This window comes from Gymnoscopelus braueri (genome assembly GCF_963280865.1).
Source record: "Gymnoscopelus braueri genome assembly, chromosome: 22".
NCBI classification, from domain to species: Eukaryota; Metazoa; Chordata; class Actinopteri; order Myctophiformes; family Myctophidae; genus Gymnoscopelus; species Gymnoscopelus braueri.
Genome location: NC_137624.1, coordinates 16,075,073 through 16,090,452, shown reverse-complemented (window position 1 = coordinate 16,090,452; position 15,380 = coordinate 16,075,073).

Sequence of the window (15,380 nt, the reverse complement as noted above, 5' to 3'; positions counted from 1 at the left end):
TCACATGGGCCTGTTATAGCGCCACCAGGAGGCCGATTTGTGCAAAACCCTTTTTTTTTACATTACTCCTACAGATTTTATCCAAACGTCATGCAAATCGGTACACAGTATCTCTATAGTCATGTGATCAACACAAATCTGTCCGATTTCCCATATTCCATCCTCATTGCCTATGGTTGGCTTCCAAAGTTTGCAGGATTGGTCCGTTTTGAACAAAAAGCCTCAAACTATGCACGCAGCTTGCGATTTCCGTGAATTTTCACACGCACATTCCCACTAGGCCGAGGAAGAAATGCCACCCTTTTCACATTGGCCTGTTATAGCGCCACCAGCAGGTCTAATATAGCAAAAGACATTTTTGGAACAAAATGCCTCAAATCATGAATGCAGTGTCTGATTGCCGTGAAAGACCTAAGAATAAATGGCACCCTTTTCACATTGGCCTATTATAGCGCCACCAGGAGGCCACAATAACGTACCTGACCTGGCGGAGACCTGTGCTCCGAGGAGCACTTTTTCTAGTTTTTATTGTCTCCGCCAGGCCGAAAGGCATGGCGAGAGAGTATGTTCTACCCCCTGTCCGTCCGTCCGTGTGTCCGTCCGTGTGTCCGTCCGTCCTGTCCGTCAGCAGCTAATCTCTGCACCGTTGGCCCCCACATTTTTCAGATTGGCCTGTTATAGTGCCACCAGGAGGCCGATATGTGCAAAACAAATTTAATGATACTACTCCTACAGATTTTGTCCAAACATCACACAAATCAGTACACAGTATCTCTACAGTCATGTGATCAACACGGATTTATCCGATTTCCCATATTCCATCCTGATTGCCTAAGATTGGCTTCCAAAGCTTGCAGGATTGGTCCGTTTTGAACAAAATGCCTCAAATCATGAACGCAGCTTGCGATTTCCGTGAAATTTCACACGCACATTTCTATTAGGCCGAGGAAGAAATGCCACCCTTTTCACATTGGCCTGTAATAGCGCCACCAGCAGGTCTAATTTTGTAAAACACATTTTTGGAACAAAATGCCTCAAATCATGAATGCAGTGTCCGATTGCAGTGAAAAGCCCTTGAACAAATGGCACCCTTTTCACATTGGCCTATTATAGCGCCACCAGGAGGCCACAATAACGTACCTGACCTGGCGGAGACCTGTGCTCCGAGGAGCACTTTTTCTAGTTGTGTATTGTGTTGCTTTTGTAATTTGGAAAACATCTAAATTTCAGAAACTGGACTGTTAGTATGTGATTATTAAGTAATTATTAGCTTACTTCCCAGGGAGAGAAGAAAATAACCTGTTACGATGATAAGTAGAATTGTTTATGGATGTCAGGCCCTGTCACATCAGGCCCCTCTCACAGGACTGAATGGCAGGGCTGTCATGGCCCTGTCACAGGCCCTGTAATGTTACCAGTTCTGTCACAGGAATGGCAGAGTAACAGGGCCTGACATCCCTGTTACACAATGCTGTGACAGGGCCTGACATCCCAGTGACAGGGGTGTGACATGATACTGACATGACACTGACCATGATACTGACATGACACTGACCATGATACTGACATGATACTGACATGATACTGAACATGATACTGACCATGATACTGACCATGATACTGACATGATACTGACATGATACTGACCATGATACTGACATGATACTGACCATGATACTGAACATGATACTGACCGTGATACTGACATGATACTTCTTTCGTGTATCATCATCAGCTAAAGAGGCCAGCCACCAATGGTGGTCTATACTGACATGATACTGACATGATACTGACCATGATACTGAACATGATACTGACCGTGATACTGACATGATACTTCTTTCGTGTATCATCATCAGCTAAAGAGGCCAGCCACCAATGGTGGTCTATACAGGGGACAGGTGGTGATTATGTGATCAGCAGTCTTCTCAAGCTCCCCGCACTCGCACTCGACTGATACTGATACTGAAATACCACCTGACAGATGGACAATGGAGCCGAAGATGCAAAGGATGCAAAAATTATAAGTAGTTAAAACAACCAACAAGTCAACAAAACCACATTCCAGAATAACAATGATCACAAAGTATGAAGGTAAATAAAAACTTTTGTCTGTAGTGTTGGTTTTCTCACTTTCACTTCCTTTCATATGTTACCCTCAAGCATTTTATTTTACAGCGCATGAATTGCCATGTAAGAATTTAAGAAAACTATAGAAGCTAGAAAAAGTGCTCCTCGGAGCACAGGTCTCCGCCAGGTCAGGTAGGTTATTGTGGGCCAGCTATTGTGGGCCAGTTCGAAATTCACCATTTAGGATGGACATTTTCGCGTCTTGATCACATGACTATATACTAGATAATGTGTACCAATTTGCGATATGTTTCCTACGAAATCTGTAGGGGTAACAGGCCTATCAAGAAATCTGTTTAGCAAAAGTCGGCCTCCTGGTGGCGCTATAACAGGACAATGTGAAAGGGTGGCATGTGTTCCTTGGCCTAGCGGGAATGTGCGTGCGTGCAAAGTTTCACGGCAATCGGACGCTGAGTTTAGGATTTCAGGCATTTTGTTCAAAACAAGCTTCGGCCTGGCGGAGACAAATATCAACAAAACACACATTTTATATATAATTTGGGAAATAAAACCATGATGGGAATAGATAGACGTGTGCACTTACGCACGTACATGTGTGCGCACATGCGTGTGTCTTTGTGGAGTTTGTATTTGCTGGCCTGTTTGTGAAAATGACTAAGTTGAGGATATGATATGGCAAAGTTGGATGCTGAGATGAATGCCACTTGTATAATAGTGTACAAAGTATTAATCCATTTTTTAAAGTGAATGGGTAAAGCATGTACTCTTTTAAATGCAAAAAACACCACTAGAAGTATACTGTATTCTGCCTTTTTATTTTTCTAATTCACTTTCTTCCTCAAAGAATAGTCCAAAAGCACCATCTAGTGGTGTTATCAGGCTATTGATTAAGTTTGGTGCTTTATATCTTTTTCTTTTTTATGTGTCCAATTAAAGAAAGTGTTCTGAAGTTTCCTGCTTGGTTTAGCCCCTAGGTTTAGCACAATGACTATAACTAATGATTTTGTTTGTTTGTTTTTACATTACTGCTAGCCATTTTCCAAAGCATGATTTTCAAGAAAGCCATTGAATTCTGCAAGACATGCAGCTTGCTTAGATAGGCCTAATCCACGTCCAACACACATATGTTATTGTCAAAATTATTATGTAGATAACATAATGTTATGTGAAAGTATGAATATATAAAGTGTCAGGTGCCTGCATGAGTGGGATCTGTTAAAATACAATTACAATTGTGTGTTTGTGCGTGTGTGCGTGCGTGCGTGCGTGCGTGTTCATAACAGGCTGTCCCTGTCCCTGCTGATACCGCAGCCGTTGAGGTATTCAGTAGCCTGCCATACTTCAATGGTCACAGGGGTCTTTGATAATCCTATGATCTTTATTAACACATTGTCCAATGTATATTATATCCACAACCAAAATCAATAGTCACTCTCTTGTCTCAATCTGAAGTCAATCTGAAGCAAGATCTGCTCCTGTCCTATTTATGACCCCAAAGCATGTTTTGGCTATCATCCTGAACAACACCCAAGGCACTGATAAAACTGCAATGAAACCGCAAACACTGTGGCTCATTGTGTTCTCTTATAAGTTGTCCCAAGATCACCGGTTCAAACCCCTCCAAGGTTGTCATACTTTTGACTCCAAAGAAGAAGAACTGTGTTAAGACATTATGTGCTCCCATGGTTATTGGTCTTCCTGGGGCGATTAGATCAAAGGTATTGGGTAAATAAGATTATTTACCCAATTTGAATTCTCATTGATTCAGCTTCTTTACTTGCTTTTTTTCTCTTCATGTGAAAGGCCTATTATGAGCCTTGCTTGGGTTTTATCTATCTGGCTGGCCATCCAACCATCTAACCAGCTTGAACATCTTACCAGCCGGGCTCGTGGAAGCAATGTCATTGGGCATCCAGGTGTCAATCAACTCTAGTCAACATAGCAGGTTCTGACAGGGGGTGGGACTGAAAAAAGCAGGAAGGAAGACAGTCTGAGAGTGAGAGAAACAGGTGAAAACAGAGATGTCTGTAAAATCTGGAAAATGAAGAGCTAGGGATTAATATCAGTGTGGATATAACAGCATGTTTGTGTGTTTGGAGCTGGGTTTTCACTCAGTATTTCTACCATAACCAGCTGACAATAATAACAAGTTGGGCTGTGGCTGGTCAACTAACACACTAGCCTGGAGGAGAAGAGAGTGTGTGAGACATTTCAACACGTTTCTGTGTGAGTATGGACACTATCTGAGAACTGTAATGACATGGACATTTAGTTAAAGTATAGGACCTTTATAGCCCTAGAAGGCTGTGATAAATTTAATTGACACAGGAGGGCATAGGCGTGATCTATGGCTTTGTATATGGAATACATGGAATGAATGTAATATCACAGCCATTCCAGGACTAGACCTTTAATAGTGATGTGGTGTTTTGGATAGTGTGCTTCAGGACCTGCTACCAAAGCTGTTACAGTAGAGGTGCTCAGGACTTGTCACTGCATACCAGAGGATCCAGGTGGACACAGACAGACAGGTGCGGTACTGGGTTATCCAGCACACAGACAGACAGGTGGGGTACTGGGTTCTTCAGCACACAGACAGGTGGGGCACTGGGTTCTTCAGCACACAGACAGACAGGTGGGGCACTGGGTTCTTCAGCACACAGACAGGTGGGGCACTGGGTTCTTCAGCACACAGACAGGTGAGGTAGTGGGTTCTCCAGCTCATCTTGTTTTGCTGCTGCAAAAGTTGTTTGCAGCAGCTGTCTAAAGTTTTCAGTTGAAAGGAACTGAGAGAAAATACTTTCATTGAGGATTTCATATTTCAACTCTGACAAGCCTTCATGACAAAAATAAATGTGTTTTGTGAAGCTAACTGTTTAAAATGTTCATTTGGACTGGATGGGTCCTTCATGTTAGAATCATTTAGAAATGAAAGCAGGGTGATCCACTGCTTCTTTCTCTTTTTCATCTGTGATTGAAATGTCACTGATAGGCCTGTCACAATAATGATATAATCGGCTTCATCGTTTCCATGTTGCAAAATGTTCCTATATTTTCAAACCTTTCCAAAGTAGTGGAAATAGCTGATCTATAAGCTCACGACGCATCGCAATGCGACGCGTTGTGAGCTTGTAGATCGGCTATTTCCATTACTTTTTAAAAAACATAATTTTGATATCAAGATAAAATGATTAAATATGGCCTATTTTGGCCATAGTATATTATTTATTTTAATTATTATTATCTTAATTTTGTCGTATATTTAAGTTATTTGCCATATGCAATTTTTGTTTGCAAAGCCTAAAAGCTAAACATAAATGTAATTTATATATTCCAATGTTCATAGAAAAAAGACACTTTTAAACTAAATTGTTAATCGCAATTATTTGTATGAAAATTAATCGTCAAGTGGAATTTCATGATCGTGACAGTCATAGTCACTGATCCTTATACTCCTTACTATTGGTTGATTGTAACCGTTAAACACTAAAACTGTTTTTCTTTTTCCACCCCTGTCACTCACAGTGGATGTCTTGTCTTCTCACCACCTCAAGCTCAATCCAGACAAGACCGAGCTTCTCTTCTTCCCAGGTATGTCCTGCCCCGCGCAGGATCTCTCTGTTTAGACAACTCCCTGGTGGCTTCTTTTCAAACGGCCAAGAACCTTTGGTGGTGTGCTGGACAGTCAGCTCTCATTCTAGGCACACATTGCAGCGGTCACTCGATCCTGTAGGTTTACACTCTACAACATTCGAAGGATCAGACCCTTCCTCACCCAGAAGTCAGCCCCAGCTCCTTATCCAGATCTCAGACAGTCATATCAAAACTTGACTACTGTAACTTGCTCCTTGGCCTCCCGGCATGTGCACTTAAGCCCCAGCAAATAAGACATGTCTGGTTTTGATGAACCAGCAAAAGTTTTTCCCTCTTCTTCACTCCCTCCAATGGCTCCCAGTTACTGGCTCCCAGTTACTGCCCGCACAGAGTACAAAACACTGATGCTGGCCTACAAAGCAACCAAAGTCATAGCCCCCCCATACCTTTAAAGCCTGATTCAACCCTATAACCCCTCCCACTCACTCAGATCAGCTAACATAGGGAAGCTGTAAGAACCTTTGCTAAAACATCCGGGACAACATTCCACATGTCCCAGACTCTTCTCCCTTCTGGCTCCCAAACTGTGGAACGAACTCCCCATTGCAGTTAGAACTGCAGAATCACTCCAATCTTCTGCCGTAATCTGAAGACTCACCTCTTCAGTTTCAGCCTCAGCCCTTAGCACTTCACTCTCCCCATACACCTTCACTCAGTATTTCCACCATAACCAGCTGACATTAGTAACTACAAAGTGAGCTGTGGCTGGTCAACTAACACAGTGGTTCTCAACCTGTGGGTCGGGACCGACATGATTTTTGGGGGGGGTCCCCAGATGACAGTGAAGTGTCAATTTAAGGACTTTTTAATACCAAAAAAAGGAAGAAAGAAAGAAAAGAAAAAGAGCATTACTCCATCAAAATTAATCAACAAACTATACCATAACAACTGGTCAAACATCGGCCAAATTGTCAAATAATATAAGAAAGAAGCAAAAAAAATGAAAATAGCCGATCTACAAGCTCACATTGTCTCTCGTGGTGAGGCGTTGTGAGCTTGTAGATCTACTATTTTCACTATTTATCTGTGGAACCGAGTCAAACTTGTGTTGTGTGGCGTTGTGAGCTTGTAGATCTACTATTTTCACAATATTTATCTGTGGAACCGAGTCAAACTAAATGTAATGCCTCAACTCCTACAATTCCAAATGCCTATCAGGATGGGGGTCCCCTGTTCAAATATGATTTATTTTGGGCGGTCCCCAGTTCAAATATGATTATTTTGGGGGGCACAGCCTGAAAAGGTTGAGAACCACTGGATTAACACACTAGCCTGGAGGTGAAGAGAGTGTGTGAGACCCTTCACATTCTGCTCCATTGATGCTAGCGACTGACCTAGATATGACGACCATGCAGACATACCCTGGTCATTTGTTCTCATGAGTTTGTTACTTAGGCTTGTTTTTCTTGACCACAATGTTAACATTTTAATTTAGATGGCATGTTATTTAGACAGATGCTATAGGTTCAGTGTTTACCTGGTATAGTTTCAATGTACAGATAAAATTGTGTCGCAGATCAAACTTTCTCATAGATTTCATAGATAGCTTCATGTTTGACAGCACTGTCATCAGTGTTGTGTTGGATTCATGTTAATGTGTATTTTCAGACATTTAATCACTTCAAAACTTCACCCTCAAAACTTTTTTTTTCCCTTTACACCAAATCTCTGCGATGCGTTGTGAGTATGTAGATCGGATCTTTTACGGCGAATGTTTTTAAAATCGTCCTCGGGTCTAAAAGGGTTAATGTAAAAAAGCAGTTCCTATCACACAAAGATTTGGTGCCCCCCTGTAGTAACTCTGAGGACCCCGGACCCCCTGTTGAAGACCCATGGTTTAGACTGATGCTAGGTTCTTGGTTTACCTCATAGTTTACTGAGGCACTACACCGTCTCTCTGCATTCTATGTGTTTACCTTGCTTAATGTACTGTAAGTCGCCCTGGATAAGAGTCTGCTAAATGCCTACATTTTAATGTCACTAATCTAGGATTTTATCCTTACTCCTAATACTATTGGTTGATTGTGATGATATTTATCAGTGGTGTAGCGTTATGGCCCCAGTGCAGGCTGTTTAGGACATATATAGTTTTTATAGCTTATGAAGGCTAAAAAAAAAGTGTGCGTGCGCGCACACACACACACACACACACGCACACGCACACTTAATGTTAGTTGTTAACTTCTCTAATGTGTGCAATCTGAATCACTCACAAAGGGCCGTAGTGACCCATCATACCACAGGTGGTCACTAAACTATAATAATCTAACCCACGGTTGACCACTCTGGCTGCTCGGTCTATGGTTGTAGGATCTGATCATTATTCTACTGCTGTAAAAGAGCCCCAGTGAAATGAATGGATTACAAATCTCACTGTGTGCATCGGTTTGTGACCTATGGACCTTTGTGTTTGACCTCAGTCTGGATCCATTGTTGAGGGAGTCGATCAGGATCCTGATGCAGAGAACTCCACCTTCTATAGACCATGCACACCCTGGTTGAATGTTTCCAGAGGGTAAGAATTTAACCCTAACACCACAAGATATACCCTGACACCACACTAACACCACAACCTACCAGAATGTTACCATAGGGTAATAATTTAACCATAACACCACACCCTGAGTGTTATCAAAGGACAAGACCCCACAAAACGACACTATTTGAGATTAAAAGCAGGTTCTATACACCCATAATGTAATTTTAGTTGTATGGTTGATTGGACATTTAATTAATTAATTTATTATTGATTTTGTTTTTCTGTAATAATTATATCTGCTCTCCTCCCAACAGAGAGAGAGACACACACACACACACACGCACACGCACACGCACACGCACACGCACACGCACACACACACACACACACACACACATATATTTTATTCATTTGTGTCAATAAAGATGTCTTGAAATCAAAACCCATCTTTTCTATTTTTTTGATGACATGAGGTTAGTTAGGTTCATGTTTGTGTTTTTTGACAGTATTATATTACAGTATGTTGTCATGGGATACTATGTAGTGTCCTATGGCATGAGTTTTTTTTACTATATTGATGGTTATTGAACATAGCATATGACATAAGGTTTTTATGTTGTAACAAAGACATCAAATGGAAGTGGTTGGCATCAATTCAATGTAAATGTCAAGCCAAACAGGCAGAATGCTGTCTAAACAGTTAAAATAATAGTTGATAACTATTTGGCTAAGCATATAATTGTTCATGAATGTGATATACTGCGTGCCATGAGTGATATATATATATATATATATATATATATATATATATATATATATATATATATATATATATATATATATATATATATATATATATAATATATAATGAGTTAAACTCATTTCAGATAATCAGAGAGAAGTTTACATATGGGTGTAATACCACACTGTCTGACAACCTTATAGCCACTAATTATTTTAATGTTAAGACCTAAATTAATGTAAAAACCCAACAGCTAATATGTTTGATAAGGAAATAACATCAATAATGTTGGTCATTTAAAACAAATGATCAAATTACTTAAATATGATGAAAAAAAGAAACACCACATTAATAAATCTAATATTAATATGCAAATATTTAAACATTTGAATATGTGTATCTCTAGCTCTTCCTTCAACCTCAAATATTACCTAAAATGTATACTTCACGTGAAAGGCCTGGTGGCGTGAAGGTAAAGCATAGGTTTCAATTGCAGAAGGTTATGGGTTTGAATCCGGCCATAGCTATTACAGTTTTTTTGAGGATGGATTTAGCCCGCCTTCCTCAGGTTGTAGAGGGAGGGGCTTAAAATTTAATAATAAAAATATATATATTTCTAAATGCTTTTTCCCCTTCTCATCTCTCTGCCTTCTTTCATCTCGAGCTGTTGCTTAGGGAATCTCGTTGGTCTTGAGCCGTTACTTTGGGAATCTCCTTCGTCTTGAGCTGTTGCTTTGAGAATCTCGTTCACTTGCGCCGTTGCTTTGGGAATCTCGTTCGTATTTCACTGCCTTTTCTGTCATTTGTCTCACTGATTGTCACCATGTTCCGAATTCTCTTTTACCATCTTTCGGGGTTTCTCTTTTACCATCTGTCGGAGTTTCTCTTTTACCATCTTTCGGGGTTTCTCTTTTACCATCTTTCGGGGTTTCTCTTTCGCCATCTGTGAGGTTTGAACTCACAGTCTTTGCACTCTGAGGCGTTTATCTTAACCACTGTACCACAGTGGTTCATACTTAGTCTGTTCTCTTGCACGCTGTTAAGTGAGAGCTCTTGTACAGGTACAAGAGCCAGGGACAAACTTGGAAAAATTTTGCTGGATTTGAACCGAGAACCTTTGGTTTGTTAGTCCTGTATCTTCACCACTGTGACACCATGGGTCATACTTGAACAGTTCTCTTGCGCACTCTTCAGTGAAAGATTAGATAAAGGTGCAAGAGTCAGGTAAAAGTTGGCTAATGCCCTTGCTGGACTCGAACTAGGAATCTTCTGGTTGCAAGCCCTGTATCTTAACCACTGTACCACTGTGGTTTATTCATTTGCGTGCTCTGCTGTTTACTGAAAGACAAGATAAAGGTAAAAGAGTCAGGTAAAAATTGGTTAATGCCCTTGCTGGATTTGAACTAGGAATCTTCTGGGTGCAAGCCCTGTATCTTAACCACTGTACCACTGTGGTTTATACTTATTGTGTTCAATTGCGTGCTCTTCATTGAAAGACAAGATAAGGGTAAAAGAGTTATGTGAAAATTGGTTAATGCCCTTCCGGGATTTGAACTAGGAATCTTCTGGGTTCGAGCCCTGTATCTTAACCACTGTACCACTGTGGTTTATACTTATTGTGTTCAATTGCGTGTTGTCGTCTTCACTGAAAGACAAGATAAAGTTAGGGTAAAACGCCAGGTAAAATGTAGAAAAATGTAAAATAATTACTTTTTTTAAAATAAAGGTTCTGTTTGTGGTAATGCTCTTTTGCACACTCTCCTTTGAAAAGATTAGATAAATGTGCAAGAGTCAGGTAAAAGTTGGGAAATTTCCATGCTGGATTCGAACTTAAAATCTTCTGATTGCAAGTCCTGTATCTTAACCACTGTACCACTGTGGTTTATACTTGTTGTGTTCAATTGTGAACTCTTGATTGAAAGACAAGATAAATGTAAAAGAGCCAGGTAAAAGTTGGGAAATTTCCATGCTGAATTTGAACTTGGAATCTTCTGGTTGCAAGCCCTGTATCTTAACCACTGTATCACTGTGGTTTGTACTTGTTGTGTTCAATTGTGTGCTCTTCATTGAAAGACAAGATAAATGTAAAAGAGCCAGGTAAAAATTGGGAAAATGTTCATGCTAGTTTTGAACCCAGAGACTTCTGTCTGTAAGGCCTGTATTTTAACCAATGCTCCACTGAGATCAGTACCACATCTGTTCTATTATGCGGGTTTCATTGAAAGATTAGGTTACAAGAGCCAGGTAAAACGTGGAAAAATGTAAAATAATAACTTTTTTTTTTAAGGTTCTGCTTGTGGTAATGCTCTCTTGCGCACTCTTCATTGAAAAGATTAGCTAAAGGTGCAAGAGTCAGGTAAAAGTTGGGAAATTTCCATGCTGGATTTGAACTTGGAATCTTCTAGTTGCAAGCCCTGTTTCTTAACCACTGTATCACTGTGCTTTATACTTATTCTGTTCAATTGCATGCTCTTCATTGAAAGACAAGATACAGGTAAAAGAGCCAGGTAAAAGTTGGAAAAGTTCCTTGCTGGATTTGAACTTGAAATGTTCTGGCTGCAAACCCTGTATCTTAACCACTGTACCACTGTGGTTTATACTTGTTGTGTTCAATTGCGTGCTCTCGTGTTCACTGAAAGACAAGATAAAGGTAAAAGAGTCAGGGAAAAAATGGTTAATGCCCTTCCTGGATTCAAACTAGGAATCTTATGGTTGCAAGCCCTGTATCTTAACCACTGTACCACTGTGGTTTATACTTATTGTGTTCAATAGCGTGCTCTTCACTGAAAGACAAGATAAAGGTAAAAGAGTTAAGTAAAAATTGGTAAATGCCCAACCTGGATTCGAACTAGGAATCTTCTGGGTTCAAGCCCTGTATCTTAACCATGTACCACTGTGGTTTATACTCATTGTGTTCAATTGCGTGGTTTTCACTGAAAGACAAGATAAAGGTAAAAGAGCCAGGTAAAAGTTGGGAAAATGTTCATGCTGGTTTTGAATCCAGAAACTTCTGTGTCTAAGGCCTGTATCTTAACCAATGCTCCACTGAGATCAGTACCACATCTGTTCTATTATGCGGGTTTCATTGAAAGATTAGGTCACAAGAGCCAGGTAAAAGTTGGTAAATTTCCATGCTGGATTTGAACCTGGAATTTTATGGTTACAAGCCCTGTATCTTAACCACTGTACCACTGTAGTTTATATTTGTTGTGTTCAATAGCGTGCTCTTCACTGAAAGATAAAGGTAAAAGAGTCGGGTAAAAATTGGTTAATGCCCATTCTGGATTCGAACCAGGAATCTTCTGGGTTCAAGCCCTGTATCTTAACCACTGTACCACTGTGTCATTGTACCATTGTGGTTTATACCTGCTCTTTTCAATTGCGTGCTATTCAGTGAAAGACAAGATAAAGGTAAAAGAGCCAGGTAAAAATTGGGGAAATGTTCATGCTGGTTTTGAACTCAGAGACTTCCGTGTGCAAGGCCTGTATCTTAACCAATGCTCCACTGAGATCAGTACCACAGCTGTTCTATTATGCTGGTTTCATTGAAAGATTAGTGGAGAAATGGAGAAAGTGCAAACACCAGGTTGAAGTTCATCCATGACGGTCATGACAGATCCAAACTGCACTAGCGATTTGTTTACATTCGCATGGCTCATTTGCATAAGACGTTACCATATTGATTTTATCCCACTGTTGAGGGTTAGGGTTATGTTTTATATATATTTGTTTAAGACTTACAGTAGGCTGCCTTGCCCCATTGGAATACAGTGACTGATATGAATTATTAATATACTGGACCATACGTAAAATGAAGAATACCTTGTGATGTCAGTGACATTTTATTACAAATGAAAATAAAAATAAGAAACAGTGCAGTAACAATACGTTTTCGTATAGCAGCAATTTTGCATGTACAATATAAAACGGGCGGAAACCTCATTATGGCCAAAACTTACAGCATAAACATTCTAGAATAGCAAAAACAGCAGATCGACAAAAAAAACAAGACTCGCGCAACATAATTTGGCAAGACACACCATCTCCGGTTTACTTCCCGTATCTGCATAGTCTCGCGCCTCGTGTAGCTATCTGCGTGAAGTGGGCGGACGCCAACCTGCTTCTGTTCTCCTAAAAAGGCGTCCGCCCACTTCACGCAGATAGCTACGCGAGACTATGTAGACTGTTTACATACATGTTACTGTATAGCCGATCTACAAGCTTACATGTTATTTTCAATGATGGAGACAAACCTTTCATTCACTGTACTTAATACATTTTGTAAACTTATGACTCTGAGTATAGTATAGTCTGACTTAAAAAACCTAATAATAATAACTTAGTATAGTCTGACTTTTTTTTCTTTTCTTTTTTTAAACTTACATATTGTAAAGCTTGACTCTGACTTAGTATAGTCTGCCTTTTGATTCCTTGACATTATTAGAGTGCCATAGCTGAGTGGTTAGTGGGCCTGCCTGATAAACCAGAGGTCCTGGAAGTCCTGGATACGATTCTAGGTCAGGTCAACAATGTGTGCCTAAGAATGATTTGAGGCTGCTAGTTGTTAAAGTGCAGAGGACACATTTCACGAATGTGCATAACAGTATATATACTTAGCCATCACACTAATGTTATTGCCACTATTTATTATATACTTATTCAGCCCGTTTTTTGACCCTTAACTAGTCCTTCATACTTTTAGCTACAAACTCTGTTCGAACGCTACAACTTTCGGCCTACTTAGGACATATCGGCTACCATTTGAATTTTTGAAAACAATTGTAGTTTTAGAGATATTTAACTTTTAATTGCTAAAAAATACCATAGACCTTTAAACCTTTAAACCTTTAGAACCTTAAACCTTTAAAACCTTTAGAAACTTTAAAACCTTTTAGAACCTTAAAGCTTTAAAACCTTTAAAACCACACACACAGCTGATTAATTGTTTTCTGGTGAAATTAAACACAGCACTTGCAAAGTTAATTATGAACTTATTGACACTCGTGCTTGATTTTCAATGTCACGTTTTTCAATAAAGAGTAGAATATGACTGTAGAAACAACATTGTCAAGTGGTGTAACTGGGTTGTACTACTAACCAGTATTTTTTTAAGATTGTGATAATATACAGGAAAACTGTGGAATAATGAATAATTTTAACATCATTTGTCAAAGATTATTTAGAAAACTGAGGTTTTCTCAGCATTATGTCACGCTCAATACAACAAAATGGCTAAATTTGTTTTCGAATGTCATGAAAATGTAATTTGAACAAACCTGATACATGCCTTTATAATAACATTTAAAAAAAAATATATATTGTCATCTTGCCAACCCCATTTTGTCACTGACCTATGTAGGTATATCCCCTGTATAGGCTATAGTTCTCATATTGATAATAATTTATTGATACAGTATCATACAGTATATGAGAACTATACACATTTTATATCATAATATGTGATATAAATCACTGATAAAGGTCAACAACAACTTAGACCTCATCTCCATGCAAATAGTGGATAACATTGAACTGTTTCTACCCTAACATTCATAGCACACAATGCACAGTTCAGCGGGGGTATTAGTCGCCATGGTAACCACCATCCCCCTCCCCTCATATTGCTATCGCCTCTCTCACATCTCCCCCCTCCTTTGCTCTGTTCTCATTGGTGGGCAATGAGTCGAGCATTGAGTTCAGTGGGGGGCAGCTGCTGCTCCCATGATGCTTTGCAGCAGGAAGCAGGAAGAATCCACATCAGGATGAGGAGCAGTAACGTCAGGAGGCAGGGTGGATGCTGGTGGCAGGATTGATGGACAGATAGATGGCAGGTTGTGGAGGTGTCAGTCATGGAAACATGGCTGATGTTGCCTCCAAAGTGCACACACGCTGCTCCTTCTGCTTGGGTGAGTCACTTATGTTCTTTGACTCCCCTCTCCTCTCCTCCTCCTTTCCAGGTATTGCATCTGCTTTTGCTGCAGCATTTTCAGACTGTTCTCTTCTCTTTATCCTACACCCCGATATCCTGAATGCAATCTAATGTTAATGTGGCTTATAGACAGCGTACCAGACAGGCAGATATGGATGGGTGTGGGTGGATTTAAAGGGATACTACTCTGATCCACTCAGGTGTACTGGTAACATTTTGGGTATCCTCATATTATAGTAAGAGATTTACAAACGTACTGTAACATACATTAGCTTCCTTTTGTGTGACTGCAATCATCATCAGAGAGAGAGAGAGAGAGAGAGAGAGAGAGAGAGAGAGAGAGAGAGAGAGAGAGAGAGAGAGAGAGAGAGAGAGAGAGAGAGAGAGAGAGAGAGAGAGAGAGAGAGAGAGAGAGAGAGAGAGAGAGAGAGAGAGAGAGTTGGACTTGTGCTGGATGCACTGTCACGTCACAAACACACTAAAGA